Source organism: Macrosteles quadrilineatus, unplaced genomic scaffold (genome assembly GCF_028750875.1).
Source record: "Macrosteles quadrilineatus isolate MER2022 unplaced genomic scaffold, UCM_ALF_1.0 Scaffold_3__2_contigs__length_128488019, whole genome shotgun sequence".
Lineage (NCBI taxonomy): Eukaryota > Metazoa > Arthropoda > Insecta > Hemiptera > Cicadellidae > Macrosteles > Macrosteles quadrilineatus.
This window is the reverse complement of record NW_026542596.1, coordinates 127,069,051-127,089,188: the sequence shown is the minus strand read 5'-3', so window position 1 is coordinate 127,089,188 and position 20,138 is coordinate 127,069,051. Positions and strand designations below refer to the sequence as shown.

General features: G+C 35.4%; 1 protein-coding gene and 1 non-coding gene across 3 annotated transcripts in view; one reads left to right on the top strand and one right to left on the bottom strand.

Annotated features, from left to right (window-relative positions):
* LOC128988571 (rho GTPase-activating protein conundrum-like) overlaps nt 1-20,138 on the bottom strand; it is a 72,359-nt gene that overhangs the window by 26,502 nt on the left and 25,719 nt on the right. Inside the window, exon 1 of one of the 2 annotated variants that reach the window (XM_054409967.1) lies at nt 853-870. The exons of the other annotated variant lie outside the window; for it this stretch is intronic. The gene's annotated coding sequence lies outside the window, so the exon portion shown is untranslated. Of the gene's footprint in view, nt 1-852; nt 871-20,138 lie in introns of those variants that run through there. 2 annotated transcript variants of the gene reach the window in all.
* Trnar-ucu (transfer RNA arginine (anticodon UCU)) lies at nt 6,447-6,519 on the top strand. Its single transcript has one exon. It is a non-coding gene; the product is annotated as a tRNA-Arg (tRNA).

The window sequence follows — 20,138 nt, the reverse complement described above, 5'->3', positions numbered from 1 at the left end:
AGTTATTAAAATCCAGCTGTTGTGCTGTTATCATAACACGTTCGAGCGACAAACGTTATACATACTTGTTAACTCAAATCAGTAGATAGACGTTGAGTGGAGTTCAATAACTTAACTGATAAGTATATTAGGTATCTATAACAAGTGTTAATAAGTGGCTATCTAAATGCGCAAGCAAGTATTCCAATGAACTGGTTACTGTTATTATGGTCAAGAATGAATCAATTACGATTAAAAATTCTGAAGTTTACAAATTCCCAAAATTTGGCATTATTTAACTGGTCAGAGATATTTGGATGCAAACCTTATTACCAAGTACACACATAACCACGGATAGCTATTTTAAAATATTATAATAATTTTTATATTACGTATGATGTACTGTATGATTCGTGTTAGATTATTTAGGCCGAATTGGTACCTGTGGATCGTCTAGGAGTCAGAATAGAATCATTCCAAGAGAACTACAGTAATTATCGATTAAAAGCACACATAAAATCAAATTTCTAAGTGCGACTCATGCCTCATCTTATCTGTACAGCTATTTACTTCCCAACAATAACAATACCCCATTTTAATATTTTTTACTTGTTTGATTTATTCAAAATGACATTAGGTTAAGTGGGAGAAAGTGATTTCTATGGTCGCCATTTCAGATAAAAATATTAAAGTATTTTTTTATCCATGTCATCTTACTGCCCCGAGGATATTTTTAGAACACTTACTTAAGGTGTTGGAGAACTGGTGCTTGAGACGTTCGCAATATTAAAGATAACAAAAAAATGTTACAAGACTGCAAAACAGTAGAAATATTAAAAAAATAGTTATTTTTCCCAAAATCAGTTCACTTACCAAAACGTATTTGAGAATCTCGACGTACGACTTAGAGAAGATAAAGAATTAAAAACTGCGCCTATCACACGAGAACAAGAGGTACTTTAATCATGCAGAGGTAAGGTAGGCTATATGACGTGTCATATCACGCAGAGCCATCCACTAAACAGCTGATTCACGGGTGGCCACACTTGTATATACAGCTGAGAGGCGGTGAACAAACAGAGGCGCCTGCATCGCATTTTATCCATCCGCCAAACATCATCAAGCAACCTTCAGTACAATATGCTTGCGTTTCAATGTAGTTTGTTTTAAAAACAAAATCTTAGGCCTATAGTTTAACATAAGAAATCTCCCGTTCACAAAGCTAAATCTAAAGAGCTAACACATTGATGTCCACCATCACATAGAATATGAAAACTGGGCAGCAAAGAAAAGAAATCAAAAGACAATCGTGAACTATGTTATTTTGTGATACTACCATTGACTATTGACTACGCACCGCATCCTTAAACCACGAAGATCCAAGGAGGTGGCCATTGAGGTACTTCACTTATTCTAAGGCTTTACTTATGTAGGTTTTTAGTTGCAGTTGGCTGTATGCTGTATGGGCTATTAATTAACTGCTGTCTAAGGAATATGTCGACCAAGTCACTAACAAGACTACAAGATCGCGCCACTCGTCCTACACTCATCTCCACTCATACTTGGCTTATACCTACAATCGTATGGTCGTCATTTCAAAGTAAAGTATTGCACTGGTAAGACCGACAAGTTTAAGTTTCAATCAGTTGCCTGTTCTAGATTGTTATTGCGGCATGACAGCACAAGTGATGTCACTTGGACAGTAGTGTGGTGGTGACAGAAGTAGGCTGAGTACAGTACAGTCCAGTCCACTGGTCTACTTGACCACTAGTGTGTGAAGCGTACAGTAGCGCCACCGGTCATCCCGTTGCCGAATCGCACTTTCTTGTGTAACAACTTGAGCAGTCTCACATCTAGATCGTGAAACCAGAACCGGGCAATGAAAATCAACACGGACGACCTGATTTTTACACCGGGTTACGTCAGTTGTTTTACTATCCGACTAGACTTGTAAATAATGTTAACGGTCACGTCGTTCCACGCAGAGGGCCTTGGTCCGTGGCAAGTGGAAGTGGTATGTTACGGGCTGAGTTGCTAAACAGATTGCCTATAAATGTTTCTTTTTACGATTTAAATTTATTAACTTAACAAGTTTTTAAATATTCAAATTTGATACCCCATCGTCCTGCTGGACGGGTATTAATTGTGCCTACTGACCTGAGTCAGGTAGTTGGATATTCCTGAATTGCGCCAACTACTCCAGGGAGCCACCCGATACGTTCCTTAATCAAGCCGAGTCGTTGACTGTATATACTCCGTTCAAACAGCCGTGGCACCTGACGGATTAGGAGACCCCATGGAAACCCTTGGGGCCTCCTAATCCCTCAGGTGCCACGGCTGTTTGAACGGAGTATAGTTGAGTAGGTTAGGATAGGTTAGAGTAGATTATTTTAGGATAGGATAGGTTAGATTAGGTTAGGTTTGGATGACATGTAAACCAGGACATTCCTTCTGCCGACAACTCACCCCTACCTGTCATGGGCTTGACGCAACTAAGGAACATTTGTTGGGACCCTTTGAGGGCTTGGTGCAATTAAGGAACTCATTGCGGAATTACTGCACGACTATCCAGCTCCCCTGAAACTGACTCAAGATTTTTCTACTGAAATTTTACTTCCCCAGCCTTATTTCTATGGTGCAACCTATTCCACACCCATAGCATCTATTGATTGTCTGTATTTAATCTTCACAACTCCTAAAGGGCGGACCATGTGATCAGTGTACCGGGCAGGTGTTTGTGTTGTTGTTGGTGTTCCATTAGTCTCAGTGTTGTGTAAACACGCCATTGTTGTCCTGTTGTCCCCACAGTGGGGCCTGGAGCCCAGCTGTTACGTGGATGTCACGCAATTTGGGGGCAACAGACCCCGTCACCCGTCACCCGTCACGTCCTGTACCGGTCTGTTAGGTTATGTCCCCTGTTTTGCAGTTTTTTAATACGGTGGAAACTGGAACCGAAAACGGAAAAGTATCGAAAATTTACCAGTGAATGTACGGTCGAGCATTAATTGCGCTTAAGAGTTCCTTAATTGCACCAAGCCCCAAAAACTTGTCCTCATAGTTGTCCCGAGCCCAAGACCCACTGGGTTTGGTTGGTTGGGGTGAGTTGCCGGCAGAAAGAATGTCCTTGTTTACATGTCATCCTAAGCCATCCTAACCTAACCTAACCTACTCACTTAACAGTCAAAGAGGGCCGTCACTTGGTTTAAGTTGTAACGTATGTTTGTGGAGGAAAATTTGTTTGATTACAGCCAAGACTCAATTTTAAGACGATTTAATACAAACTGAAGGGTGTTTTACTGTTAGAATTTTCTCCAGCTGGCTAAAGTAACCATGAAATTTTTTTTTAATAGCAGAGGCTAGGAAGTATGAAAACTTCTACTTTCCATTATAGCCTATGCCATTTTGACTAAACAGCCGAGCATAGCAAAAGATAAGGGAAACCGTTTTCAAATTGAGAAGTGAAAGTGACACATAATGAAGGAGATGACAGATGACTTTGCACAGAATAGTGAGATGGAATCAAGGAATCTGCAACCTTTTAGCACCAAGCCACGTGGAAGAAAACAGGAAGCACTTCTGCGTTATCAATGTCACTTCCAGTCTGATCAAAGTGGGTTAGCAACAATTAGCGCTTTCTCTCTTTCATCTCTATTTGTCACTATGATCTTGGCTTACTTGTACCTTATCACAAACCTGCTATCAGTATCAGAATTAGGTCGTTTGTTTAACCTAAAGTTAATCGATTTCTGTTGTTAACATAGTTATAGCAACTGTAGATAGTTGATGTAAATCTTATTTTGGAAAGCTTTTGTTTGTGTAATGTGTTATGGAGTGCTAAGTAAATTTGGGGAATAATCAATAATATACGGTTACCATACCATTGAATAAAACTATATCATCACTAAACCACTCGAGTCAAACAAAATTTTATCTATCAAAATAGGCTTACAATTTCACAACAGGATGTTCACTTTCAATTTCCACGGCTAGAACGCTACGGTACGGGCATATTATGTATATGAGACGGTGACGAGTGTGCAAGGGACAGACCGTGAGTATTTTTAAGTTTTAAAAGAAAGGATTTTTCTCTAAACTGTTAGTTACGCTGTGGTAGTATTACCAATAATGGGCAGATACTAACATTTCCTATACAATCGGAGAAAAAATCGACATTGTCAAGTCAATACTGCAACATTTCCCAACCATAGCAGACTTGCATGTCTTCACTGATTGGTTTACCCGGACTTCTCCAGAACCGGTCGAATTCGAGCGGTGATTAGCCAGTAGATTAGCTCCGTCGTTTACAACGCCAATTTGGGAGACCCGGTTATTTTTTATTCCTACCATTGGAAACAACGGTTCTAGTTATTTCCAAACGGGATTGAAAATTTGTTTCTCCTTCGCAAAGAAGTTCTCTCGACGACTTTTCCCAAAGAAAATTGCAAATGAGCAATTTTCAGCCGAATTATTCGAGTTTCTTACAAATTTTCAATTTGAAACTCAAACAAGTCTTCAAATTAATTGCTCGGAGAAAACTACCAAACCGGAAGTAGTTTCCTAAAAATTACAAAAATTAAGAAACATACAATAAGTTATCTGTTCGCAGCTGATTGGTTGGAAATGTACCTAACTACTTTTAGGTTGTATGGAAGAAAATGTGAGTTTCAAAAGTTAATATACAGCCATAAGACCAAAAAGAAAATGTCAGAATCCATTCCCTAAGCCTTCTTTGAACTGGGGATCCAATTGGTCCCCCGCAGATGCCTTTCAAGTGTTGCCAAGAAACATAACACCAAAACTAAACTACAGTAAATCCATAAATCAACCCCTACAACTGAACTAAAACTCCTATAAGACTGAAGTTTAGACAACAAGTACGACAATCTATCAACAAATTTATCGATTTGTTTGCAGATTTTTCGTCACACTTCTTATTCCGACATAGTAAGCCAAATAACACTCCGTTGACAAAAATATCCACTTGTACTTGATAAAATGCTCTGTGGTTATATTTTTAAAAGAAAATCAAACATTTTCTTCACACCCTACAGAACGTTGCTGATTTTCTAGATTGTTAAAATTTGAAAAATATTATGTTGAACTCAATATTATTTTTCCGGTCCTACATTTTGACCTTGAAAATGGCTCTAGTATCGAGACCAAATCATATGTTATAAATAACTGAATACGTGAAATAAGGGCACTCAGTTAAATAATTATTTAATATAATATAGTTTAGCCATGTTGTTCTTTTGTTCATATTTTACAAAATAGATTTTTAATGAAAAATGAACACCTAGGTCTGCTAGTTACAAGGCTAGACAATGTTAATTTGAGAGAGGATTTTAATGAGCATGACACTATATCTAAGAAAAAGTCCAGTTCAACACAGCTTATTAAGATTTTTTAACAGACTCCAATGTGAAGCCCGAAACCAGAATTTTTCAAAATTCAAAACCAACATCAGAAACCTTTTATTGGCTAACCCACTGTATTCCTGAAATGATTTTTTAAATATACCAGCAGCATCCGTAAGTACCTATTTTTAGGTTTTGACTCTTGATATGTGATATTTATTTGACTTGCCTGTGTAATTAGACCTTGCATCTTTTAGTTTTTAGCTGTGAACATACAGTACAAATTATTATTTATTATAATTAATTTATGTACTTATTTATTTATTATAGAACTGTTGATAGTTTTTGTAGAAGCATGTTGATTAAATTTGAATTTGTAGAGTTTTGTGATCATTCTGCCTTACTTAACTGACGATTCCAAATGCATGTACTATTGTCAAAAGGAAAATAAATTATCTTATTCTTATTCTACTGAGAATTTACTCTTTTAATTTTTTAAAGAACCCATAGTTCGGCAATAAAGTAATTTCCAAAGTTATCCGACTTTAGAATACTACTTTGTCTCGCAACGCACTTAAAAGTTAGACCGTTAGACCATACTGTCCATATTTTGCATTAATCCCACTATAAATCTATAATATGTCACCTTATAAAAAAATTCTGAATATATTAATAAAAAGCAAATACCCAAATAGTTTGGTAAACAAGCAAATTGAAATGCAAGTATAAAATTAATGCAAAACTAAAGTCGACATAATGTGGAGAGCTTTAACCGGTTTTCTATATAATAAGGTGAAAAATAGATTAAACATATTTCAATTATCATAAATATTTTACAATAAAGAAATAGGTCTACGACTCCTCTGGCAATTCATTATTTTTACTTCATTAAAGTCAACATTGGTTCGCCAAAAATAGTTAATCCTATAAAAAAATCTAAGACTAATATTGGAAAAATATTTTGTAACATGTTTACCAAATTAATGATCTCTTCCTATATTATTTTCCAAGCACTACAGCTACAACCGGTTTGCCCATGAACACACGATGCTACCAACAATTCAAGCTGCTCACAGCTATGACTGTTCTGTACTGCGATCACTCCCAAGCGTCCCTTTGGCGCAGAGGATAGCGCGTTGGACTTCTAATCCAAAGGTCGTGGGTTCGATCCCCACAAGGGATGGCACTACTTTTTATCGCGGAATTTTTGGTTTTTGACAACTACACTTGCACAATAGCAAAGCTCAGCAACAATTGTGAAGGTTTTCGTTTGAAAACTTTGTCATAATTGGTTTTATTCTTTCGTTGTATTATAAATTGTTTTCGGTTTAATTTAATTCTTAGTCATTTATGGAACTCTATTAATTTTCAAGACGTTATCCTTCGGAGAAAAGTTGTTTATTTTAAAAATTCATCGAGATGACACGTATATTTAATGGCAAACTTGTCTGTAATAAATAAAGAAAGAATAAAATGTTATTTCTGATTAAAGTTACTCGCACAAAAAATACGTGAACGAAAAGATTGGACTATTATTCGTCATCTTGCGTATTAAATTCAAAACTTATGCAAGCCAAAGACTGTATTGGGACTAAATAAGTCTTAAAAATCTATTGGTACAAACTGCATTTTCATATTGGCGACTTCTGATAATGTCATTAGACTTTATTTTGTAATAGCCGAAATAATAATATTGTACATTTAATAATGTTAATAATTAAATGTAATTTAATTAGTAATATATTTTAATAATATTCCAATCTCAAGGTATATTTTTCCTAAAACAAACAAATAACGAATGTAGCCTATTTTGGGTCTAATTGGGGTTACCAATCTGTTTAGGAGGGTTTAATTCAGTTAAATGTCTACAACGGTACGTATTGAAAAAAAAAACAACTACTAGGGAATACTGTAATTTTTTGTATTTTTCCAAAATACATTTCACCACAAGAAAGCCACGCTCTGTTGTATGAAGTCACTTTATAATAAGTTAACTGCATCAATGGCCAAAAATGTCTACAATTTAGTAACCTAAATAAATTCTCCCAAACTGGGTTCATGATATCTTCATATATTTTCTTGGCCGTTATTTACTGACGAAGTCCCCTAAAAGAGAGTATAGAAGCAGTAGAAGGCGAGAAATAGAGCCTAGCCGATACGGCACGACCGTTATGAGCCGTGCAATACCTGAAATTGGCCGTCAAATCGCAATATTACATCATTGTACGCACCTGTAGTCTATGACACCGTGTAACTTGCATAACTTACACCACAACAGGATGGTGAGGTAAGAACTAATTATGCTTAAATTATTTTTACTAAATTAAATTAAAACTAAACTAAAATACCCCCGCCGCAGCAAGTTTTAATCTAATCCGGTAAATATATATCAAGCCAATAAATATATATTGAACAACCACTCTCGTGCGGAAAACACATATTTTCAGCTCTAGTGAAATTAATTAAAATACAATGTAAACAATAGTAAAATAATGTAATTTACTATTACATTTATTTACCAATTTGTGTTTAGATTTAAAAATTTGTTGAAATCAAAGATGATTCTTTACTCTTTGAACTACATAGGGTGGAGGTTCTAAATATGACTCCTAGGTTGCAGCAGATTTCAAGTTACAGCTGTTGGTTTTGACCATAGACAACAAGAATTAAATATAGACCGTCAGCCGTGCTGCGATTAGCATAGGTTCTGGCGTCCACCGCTGGGAGCACCGTACGTGTAGTTACGTATCACGTACGCCGTAACTACACGGGGCTCCCAGAGGTGGACGCCAGAACCTAAGCTAACCACAGCACGGCTAACTGACCATATTGCATTTTTGTCTATGGTTTGACTCGCACAGTTTAACATTTTGCAGCGTTATTTTTTTGGCCAACAAAACAGCATAAGGCTCGAAAAACTTAAAAACATTTCACTTCGTTTTTTTGTGAAACCTTTAGTTAATTCACATATCCAACCTATAAACGTATTACTAATTAATGTATCGTTTCTATAACTGAACACAATTCAGTACACGTCATCAAGTAATAATTAGCAACAAAGAGACATAGAACAAAGTGTCCACGTCACTGGTGATAGGTTACTATAGCGCGTGAGCTATCTCACGGCAGCTGCGCAGTGCGCGCGTTATCAGCGCAAATACCACGTTAACGGCCGCCAACGGTGCGCAACAGCTGACGTCAACAATATGACTGCAAGCACGTTTAATGTTTACTCACATAACCGAGCAGAACTTCAAGCTTCATTGTGGGACCTCACCTGTGAAAAAGAAAATATACATTAATTTCACAATGTTTTTAGCAAGACAAATTTATAATCTATTATCATTAGCCAATTAGCCATCGCTGGTTTTATTGTCATTCTTATAATCTTTAAGATATCACCAGCTGTTTCAAATTGATTTTAGGTCTCCAACTAAAACGCTGTAGTTTGAAAGCCCAAGTTTTTCCCTAGAGGCATGCAGAAATGTTTTCGTCCATGGTGTGATGAGCACGCACAAACACAGGCTCTGTCGCTGTATTCCCTGGCAGACTCCCAAGTATTGCTGCGTCGTAGATCATCCCATGTCCAAGTATCTTCTCCCGCGGTCCAAGGCCGCCGAGTCGCACCTACGCACCTGATTTGGTAACACCTGTGGTCGAATATTTACACGGTTTGGCAATCGCGGTCCAGACCGAGCAAAAACTCAACAATGCGTTGAAATGTTGGAGAGAGCGTTGAAATCGCCTTGCTTAAGTGGTATACTTCGAGGCCTTTGCACTTAACCTATTTAATAATACGTTTTGTAAATATACTAGAAGCTGTGTAACTAAGTATGCTACTTTGGTTCAACGGATTTTACGTGATGGGAAAGACGGACACATAATTTGTATTACAGTATAGAAGATTCCGTATGAGTTGTATTTTGAAACTATTGTTTTCAAGAGTTCTTCAATAGAATTAGGCAAGTTTCCACCTGTGAAGCCTTACCCTTCCTTCAATGTTTTCTACAAAGGTGAACTACCGCTGAACCACTAGGTATTGTACAGAGATAAAATACAAATGGTGATTGGCAAGATTAGAACCCACACCTGAAGGATAAAAGTCACGCATTCAGCTCTGAACTCTACACCATCCACGTCCAACACTATTCCACCTCTGAACCTCACAAAAGACATCAAGACAAGTTTGAACCCTTAAATCTCCATTTTAGTGTAACCTAAATGTTTTTTCTCGGATGTATGCACAGATGGGACAGTCTGTCGTGGTACAACCGCAAACAAGGTGAAAAGTGGTATTACATCACACCAAAGAAAATAGAACCTAAAGCAGAAGTCTATCTGAGCCATAAAAAGCGTTGCGTTTGAACTGCTAGTGTCTACTCCCAATCCTAGTAGCGCTACTGTCGCTCACTGGCGCGCTACTCCACAAGTGGGGGCGGTGGGAGAGCGGTCTGACGTCACTACACCGCGCTCTCTCGCCCTCCCCCAGTTCTCCTCACGACCTCACGTGTTGACTGTTGATAGCCGAGTGCCGAGCTGCCGCGCGCCGGCCTAGTGATTGTTGCTGTCACCAGTGTTGGCTTGTTTTACAACTCAGTTAAAAGTGTGTTTTTGTTTTTAGTTTTTAATTTAATTTAAAATTAGTTTTACTGAAACGCTTTTAATCAGCCATGTTATGTTCACCTCAGTTAATAAGTCTGTTAGCTTTAAATTGTTTTAGTAATTTTGAGTTCGTTTTTTGGATAGTGTGGTTGGTGTGTTATCAGATAGGAATATAAACTATACTTATTCATTTGCAAAACTCTACGTTTATCATCATGTCTTTTACAAAGTGTTCCTACAAAAGTTGTTCGAACAGTTGCGCAAAAGTTAAAGGATTGAAAATGTTTCGGTTCCCAAGAGATAGCTTACTGTCTCAACAGTGGGTTCAACTATCAGGTAAGTAAAACTTGATCACCTAAATTCAATTTTCAAGTATTTTAGTAATGATACTATGGATCCTGGGGATTTGACTTTAGCTATATAGCCTACATCAGCAAAGTAAAATATTTTGACCAAGTTTTAAGTAGCCTGTTCATTTTCACGGTACCATCAGTTTGTACAGAGCGTGTATAAACAGTTGGCCACAGTATGCGTATGTTATAAAAGTAACATACCGTTAAAAACAATAATAAACATGATGCCAAAAATAACTAATAATTACACTGTTTGCTAAGCTACATTATAATATAGCGATGAGTAATATTGGTTTATAGGCCTGCAGTACTAGTTAGTAGTGACCATGTGTATTTGTGTATTTTTGCATTTTTGTGGTACTTTAACTGTAAGTGCGTATACAATACTATAGAGAAGTCAGACTTCAGACTATATTGTCATGGTGGCGGCGTTTTATTTCGTTTGAACCGTGTTTTTCTAGCTACAGCCACTATTATGGCTTTCCAAAAACAGCCCTAACGGTCCTAGGTCGGCTGACAAGGTTGTAAATCCACCCCCTGTCAGGTGGCGTGCCTAGATGGAAGGAATGGCACTTAGAGGTTGCTATGGACAATTCCGTTCTTTTACCTACATTTATTGCAGTTCACTATTTAACAAACAATAAAAAATTACATTGCAGTATTATATTGATAGGTTGTAATTTATTGTAAATGCTAACATGTACAACAATGCATTAGAATAGTAACAGGAATTTCACGTGCCAATAAATAAATAAAGTCTGGAAAATACTAAGTTAAGGAGATATTTTATTGTTATCCTTTTTAACTTTTTGGGTGTAACAACTATAGGATCTGTCAATAAACTGTACATTAATTATACTGTATGCCTACTTGTTTTATGTGGTTATCTCGTATCGTAAAAAATATTTTTTTTCCTTCGGTAGGCTTAATGAATTTAACTTGTATGGTTTAATAATAATATGTACTTTGTCTACAATATCTCCAGCTTTTATTTTTTTTATTTTTATTATTAGTGATTTTACTTAAAAACGCATAAATTAATTGACATAAATATCATATATTTAACAACAACACTACTAAACGGTTTTGATTGTATATTACAGTCATTTTAACATCAAACCAGATGTTCAACCCCCATATTGCTGTTACACTCAGAGATTAGAAGTTATTGCAATGTTTGTGACTCCCCCCAAAAAATTAGCCTTATGTTTTGATCCTGCATTGATGTTTTATGTTATTGTTACAATTAATGTTTTGCTTATAAAAGTAGTAGTTCAATTTCAATATCAAGCTAATAAGGAAAGGTATCTGTGACTTGGATGATGCAATTTATTTTATTTATATTTCAGGCAATGCTGATCTTATCGGACTGTCTCCAATGAAACTGAACAAAAATAGAAGATTGTGTGAAAGCCATTTTCAAGAAAAATTCATACTTCCCAGTGGTCGACTTGCATTTAATGCCCTTCCCAACTGCTACACTGCTCCTGATGAGGACACGTCTTCTGGTTCGACTGGAGTTTTATCAGCCAACAGTAGAGGTATAACATTTAATAAACTATATCTTTACATTTTTCTTACCGATTCCACTACGACCTTGCAAATGTATTAACGCATTTACAGAATTTAAGCGGTTTAAGGGAAGAAATCTATCCCCTCCACGTCTTGAATCTGGTTCAATTAAATCGAATGTATATTTGCTTGTTCACATATAGAATGTCTATTTGGAGTACCTTTCTAAAGTCAATGGTGCTAGCCTATTTCCAGCAACCGTAATTGTTTGATTATTTTGCAGTAAATTATGCTCAACTATATTAATTTGATTAATGTTCTCTTTTGTTCTGTATTTATACATGTGACATTTTAAATTATTAGTTGACCAACAGACCAACTCTTTTGTTTACATTTTTATTGTTATCTCGCAAATAATGTCATGGCGACCAATAAACCCTTAAGACCCATGTTCAATTTCCAAAAAAATTGAATACACATAGAGGAAAGCTATTTAGTCCAATTTGTAACATTTCGGATTTATACGTTCCCATAATTGGTTACTATGGATGTGCTAAATTTCATGTGGATCGCTTCAGCCGTTTACTTGGAGTATGTGCAAAAAAGCAGGGGTGTAGTATAAGAGTTTCATTTAATTAAGCAGGTAAAAGTGGGGGGGAATTCCCCAAAACCGCCAACATTTTATGAACAGACTATAATACATTAATACTGCGAGAGTTAGGCTTACCGTAGGTGGCACAGTAAGACCTAGGTCTGGGACCCGATTTACTTTTTCATTTTTATGTCCCCAGAGGCCAAAAAGACCATTCGTTCAAATTTGTATGTATGTATTTATATATAGGGTTATATGTGTCCGTGAACGCGATAACTTTGGTTTGAAGGTGTAAGGCGGGATAAACTTGAATGAGTTTGGGAACCAGCATGATCGGACTATGGGAACGGGGTTTAGCTAATGTTTTATGGGATAAACATTTTTATAATTTTTTCCCTTAACACACCAAATTTATCAATATATCTCCAGACCTTTTTAAAGAGCTTAAAGAATTTAGTTTATCAAAGTGTTTTAGTACGGTTATCGGTTACGGAGAATATTCAAAAAATTGTTCATTTTTAATTTCCATGTTATTCTTAAAGAAAATTTTGTAAAATGTTGTAGTTGGCTTGTTTATGGATATATTTTGATCCAACTTACCAGATCCGAAGTTTGTTATTGAAACCTTAGGCGTTTTCTGCTAAAGGTTAGCAAAGCAATACTAATTTACAAAAAACCTATTTACGAAATCCGTCGATAGACAAATGTTACCTACCTTATGTGGCAAAATATGTCAGAGTAACTATTCTGTTATAATATATTCAGTTTATTTCTTCTACTGTATAGCTTGGTTTCAAAATCATTTACTGAATGCAAAGTTTTCTTTACAGAAGCCTTGCCTAGCACCAGTACTGCCCCTGGAATCACAACTCCAGTGAAAACCCCGAGACATCCACCTCCTGCTAATGCTGCTACTACGACAGGGAATTTCATTGGTACGCTACATAACACGTATAAAGAATATTTAATATTTTATATTTCTCTTACCCACCAATTCCACCATGTTTTATTTTTAATTATCTGTAAAAAAATATGCAATTTGTGTAACATTTGGACAGAGCTGAAATATTGCGTATTTACACTCTTTTAAGCTTGTTTATTTGATTAGAATAATTTAAAAGCCTGATTTCATCAGGTTGTGAGAATTGGTGTTTTTATCATTCACAATTGGGGTTTGTTTTAAAATTTAAAAAGTTTCAATCCTAGTTTGTTCTGTAATTTGTATTAATCATCAAAAAAATTACAATCCTTAAAGGTAAAGGAACCAATACCAATTCTTGCTAAGAGTTAGCAAGCAATACAGACTTACAAAAAACCTATTTTCCAAATATTTTGATGAATATCACTATTATGGCAAAATATGTAAGAGGAATACAAAAAAACATAATTGCCAACTTGTACTACTTGGTTTCAATACCATTTACCATAAGCAAATAATATAGCCTATTTGTTTTTGTTACAGAAATACCTAGCACCAGTACTGCCCCAGTAATCATGACTCCAGTTAAAACCCCGAGACGACGTCCACCTCCTGCAGCCACCTCGACAGGGAATATCATAGGTTCGCCTTCAAAAAGACCCCGTTTGATTTCACCCTCACCTTCACCCGTACTATTACGCCAAACCAATTCTCCCAGACGCTATCACAGGCAAGATTTTTCAACACCATTACAATCACCGTTACTGCAAACATCTTTACATTCACCAGTAGTAACAACACCGTCATCAACTTTTTGGATTTCGAATGCATCAACAAAAACAAAACAATCTCCGGACAAGCAGACCAGCCAAGGAGCCAAAAGAAAACTAAACAGAACGTTATTTAGTAACTCATCAAGTAGTCAACCCGATAAAAATATAGAAACTCTACAAAAAAAACTTGCTGTTAAAAGAGCCACTATTTCTAGACTAAGACGGACACTTTCAGAAACAAGAAATAAATTAAAAAGATTCTCAGTTTATAATAAAACTCCAGCAAGAACCAAAGGCGGGGCATTACTAATCGGTATGCAATACCACAAAAGAAGACAACCGTGGTCAAAAAGTGAAAAGCTGTATGCCATATCATTGTACTTGAGATCTCCTTCATGCTACAAGTACTTATTAAAATCAATAGTTTTGCCTGGTGTTTCAACAATTAGGAAGTGGATTTCATCTAAAGAATGTTTCAAGCCTGGATTTAACAACAGACTTATCCAACAAATTAAATGCAAAGCAAGTAGCATGGAGGAGATGGAAAAGTCCTGTGTACTGATGCTTGATGAGATGGCCATAAAGCAATCTTTGGAGTATTGTGCAAGCTATGACTTGGTTGAAGGGTATGAAGATTTGGGATGTCTCGGGAGAAACAGTAAAGTTGGAAGGCAGGCATGTGTATTTATGATTAGGGGCCTGTATTACCACTGGAAGATGCCGATTGGCTATTTTATAAGTAGGAATGGTCTTACAGGTTCCCAGACATATAAATTAATCAGGAAATGTGTCAAATGTTTATCAGATGCTGGTCTCCATATAAAAGCAATAGTCTGTGACCAAAACAGCACCAACAGAACTGCTTACAATTTGCTAGGGGTGGCATGTTCACATCCATGGTTTGAATGTGAAGGAGTTAAAATCCACGCTTTGTATGATGTGCCACATTTAATTAAATCCATAAGAAACAACCTCCTCACACATGACTTCTGTTTTAACGGCAACACCATCAGTTTCACCGACATCAAAGAACTATTTACAATAGACCAAAGCAGTACATCAACTAGAGCAGCTCCAAAACTCACCCCTGCCCATATAAATCCCAATAGCTTCCAAAAGATGAACTACAACACAGGTCCTCAGCCATACCACTGCATCAGCACTGCGGACAGTTGTTGGAACTGGCCAACTGAAATCAAGAACCGCCCTACACACCGCTGATTTCATTGACTTTATCAACTCTTTGTTTGATGTATTGAATAGTAGAGTTGTTAAAACTAAAAATCCCGATACCTGTGCATTGAGCTTAGAGAATGCCCATACTGTTAACATAATTAAGAAAGCGATTAATGTGTTTGAAAACCTCAGTAAACTCAACAGCAAGAACCCCAGACCACCTTGTTTTCCTGGAATCCTTTTAACAGCAAATTCAATTCTATCACTACTCAAACAGGAACCGTACAAATATTTACTGACCAGCAGATTAAACCAGGATACCCTTGAAAACCTATTTTCAAGCATCAGGCAACGAGGCGGGTGGAACAAAAACCCAACTGTCCGGGTATTCCGTAGCTCCCTGAGGTTGTTCTGCATGCAATACTTAATTGAACCCCCTAAAACAACATCCTACGAGCCTGACGTAGACATGGTATTGGACATTGGCGATTCATCCTCCAAAGCTCACAGCCATGAGACAGAAGACCACCTATCCCCTGAACTGAAAGAAGATAGTTTTAGTGATAGAGAAGATGAAGATGAAGATTATGACGGATTGACAGATTTTGATCATGAGAATTTGCCAGTAAATTTAGAAACTTGTTCTCAGCAGTACTACGCTGGATACTTAGCTTGGAATTGTCATAAAAAATTTCAATGTGAAAAGTGTTTGCAGCGCAACTGTGTAGAATCAACCCTCGACAACCCCTCAGAGCTTTTAATTTTCCACAAAACATTTCCGAATATCAACATTCATTCATCTTCCGGATTAAAAGCCCCATCTTCAACATTAACAACCATTGTAACAAAAGCACTAGCTATTTACAAAAAATACTTCAACAAAATTGCCCATAGACCAAGACTTGTAGCTAGACTAATGAACAGAACAAGAACAAGTTTGAAAGACTTTTCTCCCTTGGCAAACTTGAGCCAAGAATGTGATCAGCATGTGACATACCTGCTACAAACATTATTCAGAGTTCTTCTGTATAAACAGTGTAAATGGATCAACGCGTCTCTGAAGAACACATCAATCAGCAAAATGCGAATCCTCCAACATGTATAGTGCTACTGTACTAAGTTAGATAAACATATGTTTCTTGTTATGTATGACCAGTGGAATTTGAATTTAATTATTCTTTTTTGAATATTTTAATACTCATCCAAACGTTTCAATAAGCCTTTCCTGACTTTTTTTTTAATTAATTGTATTTGTTATTGTTATTCATCTAAAGGGAAAAATCTTAAGTAAACCAGGTTATAGTATGAATTATTATTTAAACTATCTCTTGTACTAGGCATTTATATATTCAATTACGTAAGCTGATTATATGAAAATTAGATACTGAGTACCAACTACATTAAAACAAAATTATATAGGTGTTGTAAAATTTTTTTTTAGGTATATAATTTTTAAACCTCTGGTTTTTTACATTAACAATTGGGTGACTTATTTGCCAGTAATGTCTGCAATAAATAATATTGTAGCCTATAACATACCTAAATCTTAATTTATTGAGATCTATACTTGTACAAACTTTTATCATACTGGATTTTACTACAAGCAACTATATAATTAATCTCTCAAACACTATGTATAATTAGTTATTCCTGAGATTAGTATTGTTACAGTATATTTTTAGTATCAAAGAGACAGTATGAATAATTACTTACTTTAAATTGTTGTGTAACCTAACTTCTTCTTTAAAAAAAAAAACAAATGTTGGATAAGAGGTCTAACTTTTTGTAATTTGATTTGTACTAATTTGATTGTCAAAGAGAAGTTAACTGAGTTCTAGCATTATGACATTTAAAAATTATATTTTCATTATACGCTTGAAACCAAACACAGATTGATCGGTTCAATGGTAAACATTATTTAGACTAAACAAAACAGAATTACAAGATAAATAATCTTCCCAGTTTCAACTGAACACTTCAAAAATTCATCAGACTAAATTTTGTTCGTTGACTTTTTTTACTTTCTTAATACTTATTTTCTGTTTTATTTTCATTCAAACATGAAAGTAAAATGTTTGTTAATCAAAACAAAACATGTTTGTCTTATTTAATCTTCTTGTAAGGAATATTCTTGGGGTAATTTACTACCTATCCTAAAATATATAAGTTGTGCAATAAACAGTTTTTTATTAATATTTTCAAAGTAGTTCTTTTTTTATTTTTGGTCAAATTTAACATAAAAGATGTTTTTGAATTCATGATACTGTCTAAACTTGTTTAACTACTCAGACTATATTTGATTTGATTTGATCACTCCACATAAAAAAATAGTTATTACATTTTGAATTGTATACATTTCTGAGGGGTTGTTGAAGATGTAGCTTGAATAGTTTTTAGTAATTTCATTTTACACACTTTCTTAAATCCTAAAATGTAATCCATTACTTTAAAAAGGACAACAGTACAATTTAGTTTACAAATTATATTTGTGCTAAATGCAATCCATATTTATTATAAAGTTTAAATAGCCTATTCAACAGATGTTTGTGACAACCAAAATGTTTGTGTTCATAATTTGTAATTAAAGATTCATTTGTGCTTTAGCCTATTGCATTATTATTACCACTAGCAACTAAGTCCATTATGGTTAAATACACCTGTCTCTAGGAAAGTAATGGTTATTAAAATTTGCATACAGCAGATTACTCACTAATAATTAATTATTGGTACAGATTAAGCTCATAACCTTGGAAACACACATGAAATAAGAAATACACTTTAATTAACAAACAAAAAACTCAAATTGTGAACAACATGTAAGCAAAGAAAAATCAATGAATTAACATTACTGTACAACAATCAACGATGTTTAATAAAATCATAGTTTTATAATTACCTGTTCAAACAAAATTGGTCCTGTAGAATTGTAAGTTTAGTTGAACAAAGATTTAACAAACAATAATCTCATATCTAATTTGGCATTTTCTAGCAACTATAAATTTGTAGGTTGCTTAATATTTAAAATTGTAAGGAAATCAACCAAAATGGGACGAAATATTCTGAAAGAGGATAAAATGTCCTACAATTGACTTTTGTTTATTTAATGAAAATACTAAATAAAGGCAGCCTAAAGTAGGCTATAAATAAAAACTTTAAAAGCCGTTTTAATGTGTTTTTTAAATCTTACTTTATTTACAAAATATTTTATAAAATCATACTTTTATTATTATTTGCACATTTACACGAATTAGGCTTTCCAACGAACCATTAATTATAAAATGGGTCGATTAGAAGTCGAGATTTAGTCGTACAAACTTTAACAAAAATATCCCCAACTCAGTATTTTGTTCAATATCAGAACTTTTTTTATCAATCTCAGTTGATCATGCAAAATATTACCTAGTAACAACTTATCATCGTGGTCATTAATTATTAAGGAAATAGTTAGTTTACGGTTATTTAAGCTCTTTACTAACCGGCCAGGCAGTTAACTGCCCGGCAACAAAAATAAATACGCGCATCGACATGACACGGAGTACGACGACGAGAGAGGTGCATGGGTTATGAAGAGTGACGTCGTCAAATGCCATTCCTCACTCAGCGATAACGCCCACGAAATCTAGCGGCGACGAATGAAACTACCAGGGACGTTGACCTTGGCGCAGCGCTTCCCCAGACCCGGATAGACTTCTGCTTTAGTTTCATAATGATGTTATTTGGTCCAGGATCACTTCTTGGAAATTAAAATGGTATAAGATTACCTGTTTCTGTCTGTGATCCTAATTTGTAGTATGAGCTACCGGTTTCGAGGTTATAACCTCATCATCAGGCTTCTTGTCACTCTTGCGAGGTCGTCGAGTTTTATAAACACACAAAACACTGACATTTAAATAAATAAGTTACAAGACATTGACGGATACGATACGAATATATTTAACATAAAAAACTGGAACTAGTTCCCACACGACGCGGCACGGGTAAACGTTTTGTCATGACTGGGGTTGTGGCTGACCTTGCTGCCCCCTCCCGTTATCAGAACAATGCCGATGGTATTTTTGCCTCTCATTATTGTAGATGCGAATCGCTGCGTCGTATATTATGTTTGATTTAAATGATGTTTGTTCATTTAAAACTTTTTGGGGTTCTGACTTGATGGCTTTGTATATTTCAAACTCTTCCATGCTGTTTAACAAACTTCCTTTTCTTGGGCAGAGATGTAGTATTTTTAAATTCTTCTCAAAACTTGTATAATTATGGTTTTCATTTATTAGATGGTTGGCGAATGTTGATTTCGAATCAGATTTTTTACTGGAAGGGGTGTGTTCTTTATATCTTATATGAAATGAACGAGATGTTTGGCCTATGTAATATTTTTCACAGTCATCGCACTGAAGCTTGTAAACACCAGTTTTGTCCTCCTTCCTGGTTGTTTGTTTATTATTATTTTCCTTCAACATTGAGCTCAGTTTGTTGTTTGCTCTAAATGAAACTGTGACATTGTTTTTCGCCATTTCCTTTTTTAATGTGTGATTGAGGACAAAGCCGTAATCAGCGGAAGCAAAACGTTTTCCGGGGGTGGGTGGATCGGTCTCAGTTTTTGTATTTTTATTTTTATGTCGGGTTACTAATTTGTCAATAATTGTGCTTTTATAACCATTGGCTATTGCGATGTGTTTTATAATCAGAAGTTCTTTTTTATAATCAGCAGGATTTAATGGGATGGATAATAGCCTATGGACCAAGCTGTTGTATGCGGCCATTTTTTGATTATAAGGATGATGTGATGAACAGTGTATTGTTTGGTCAGTAGCTGTAGGTTTCCTGTATATACTGAAATTAAGTTTTGAGTCGATCTTTGTGATTTTGAGATCTAAA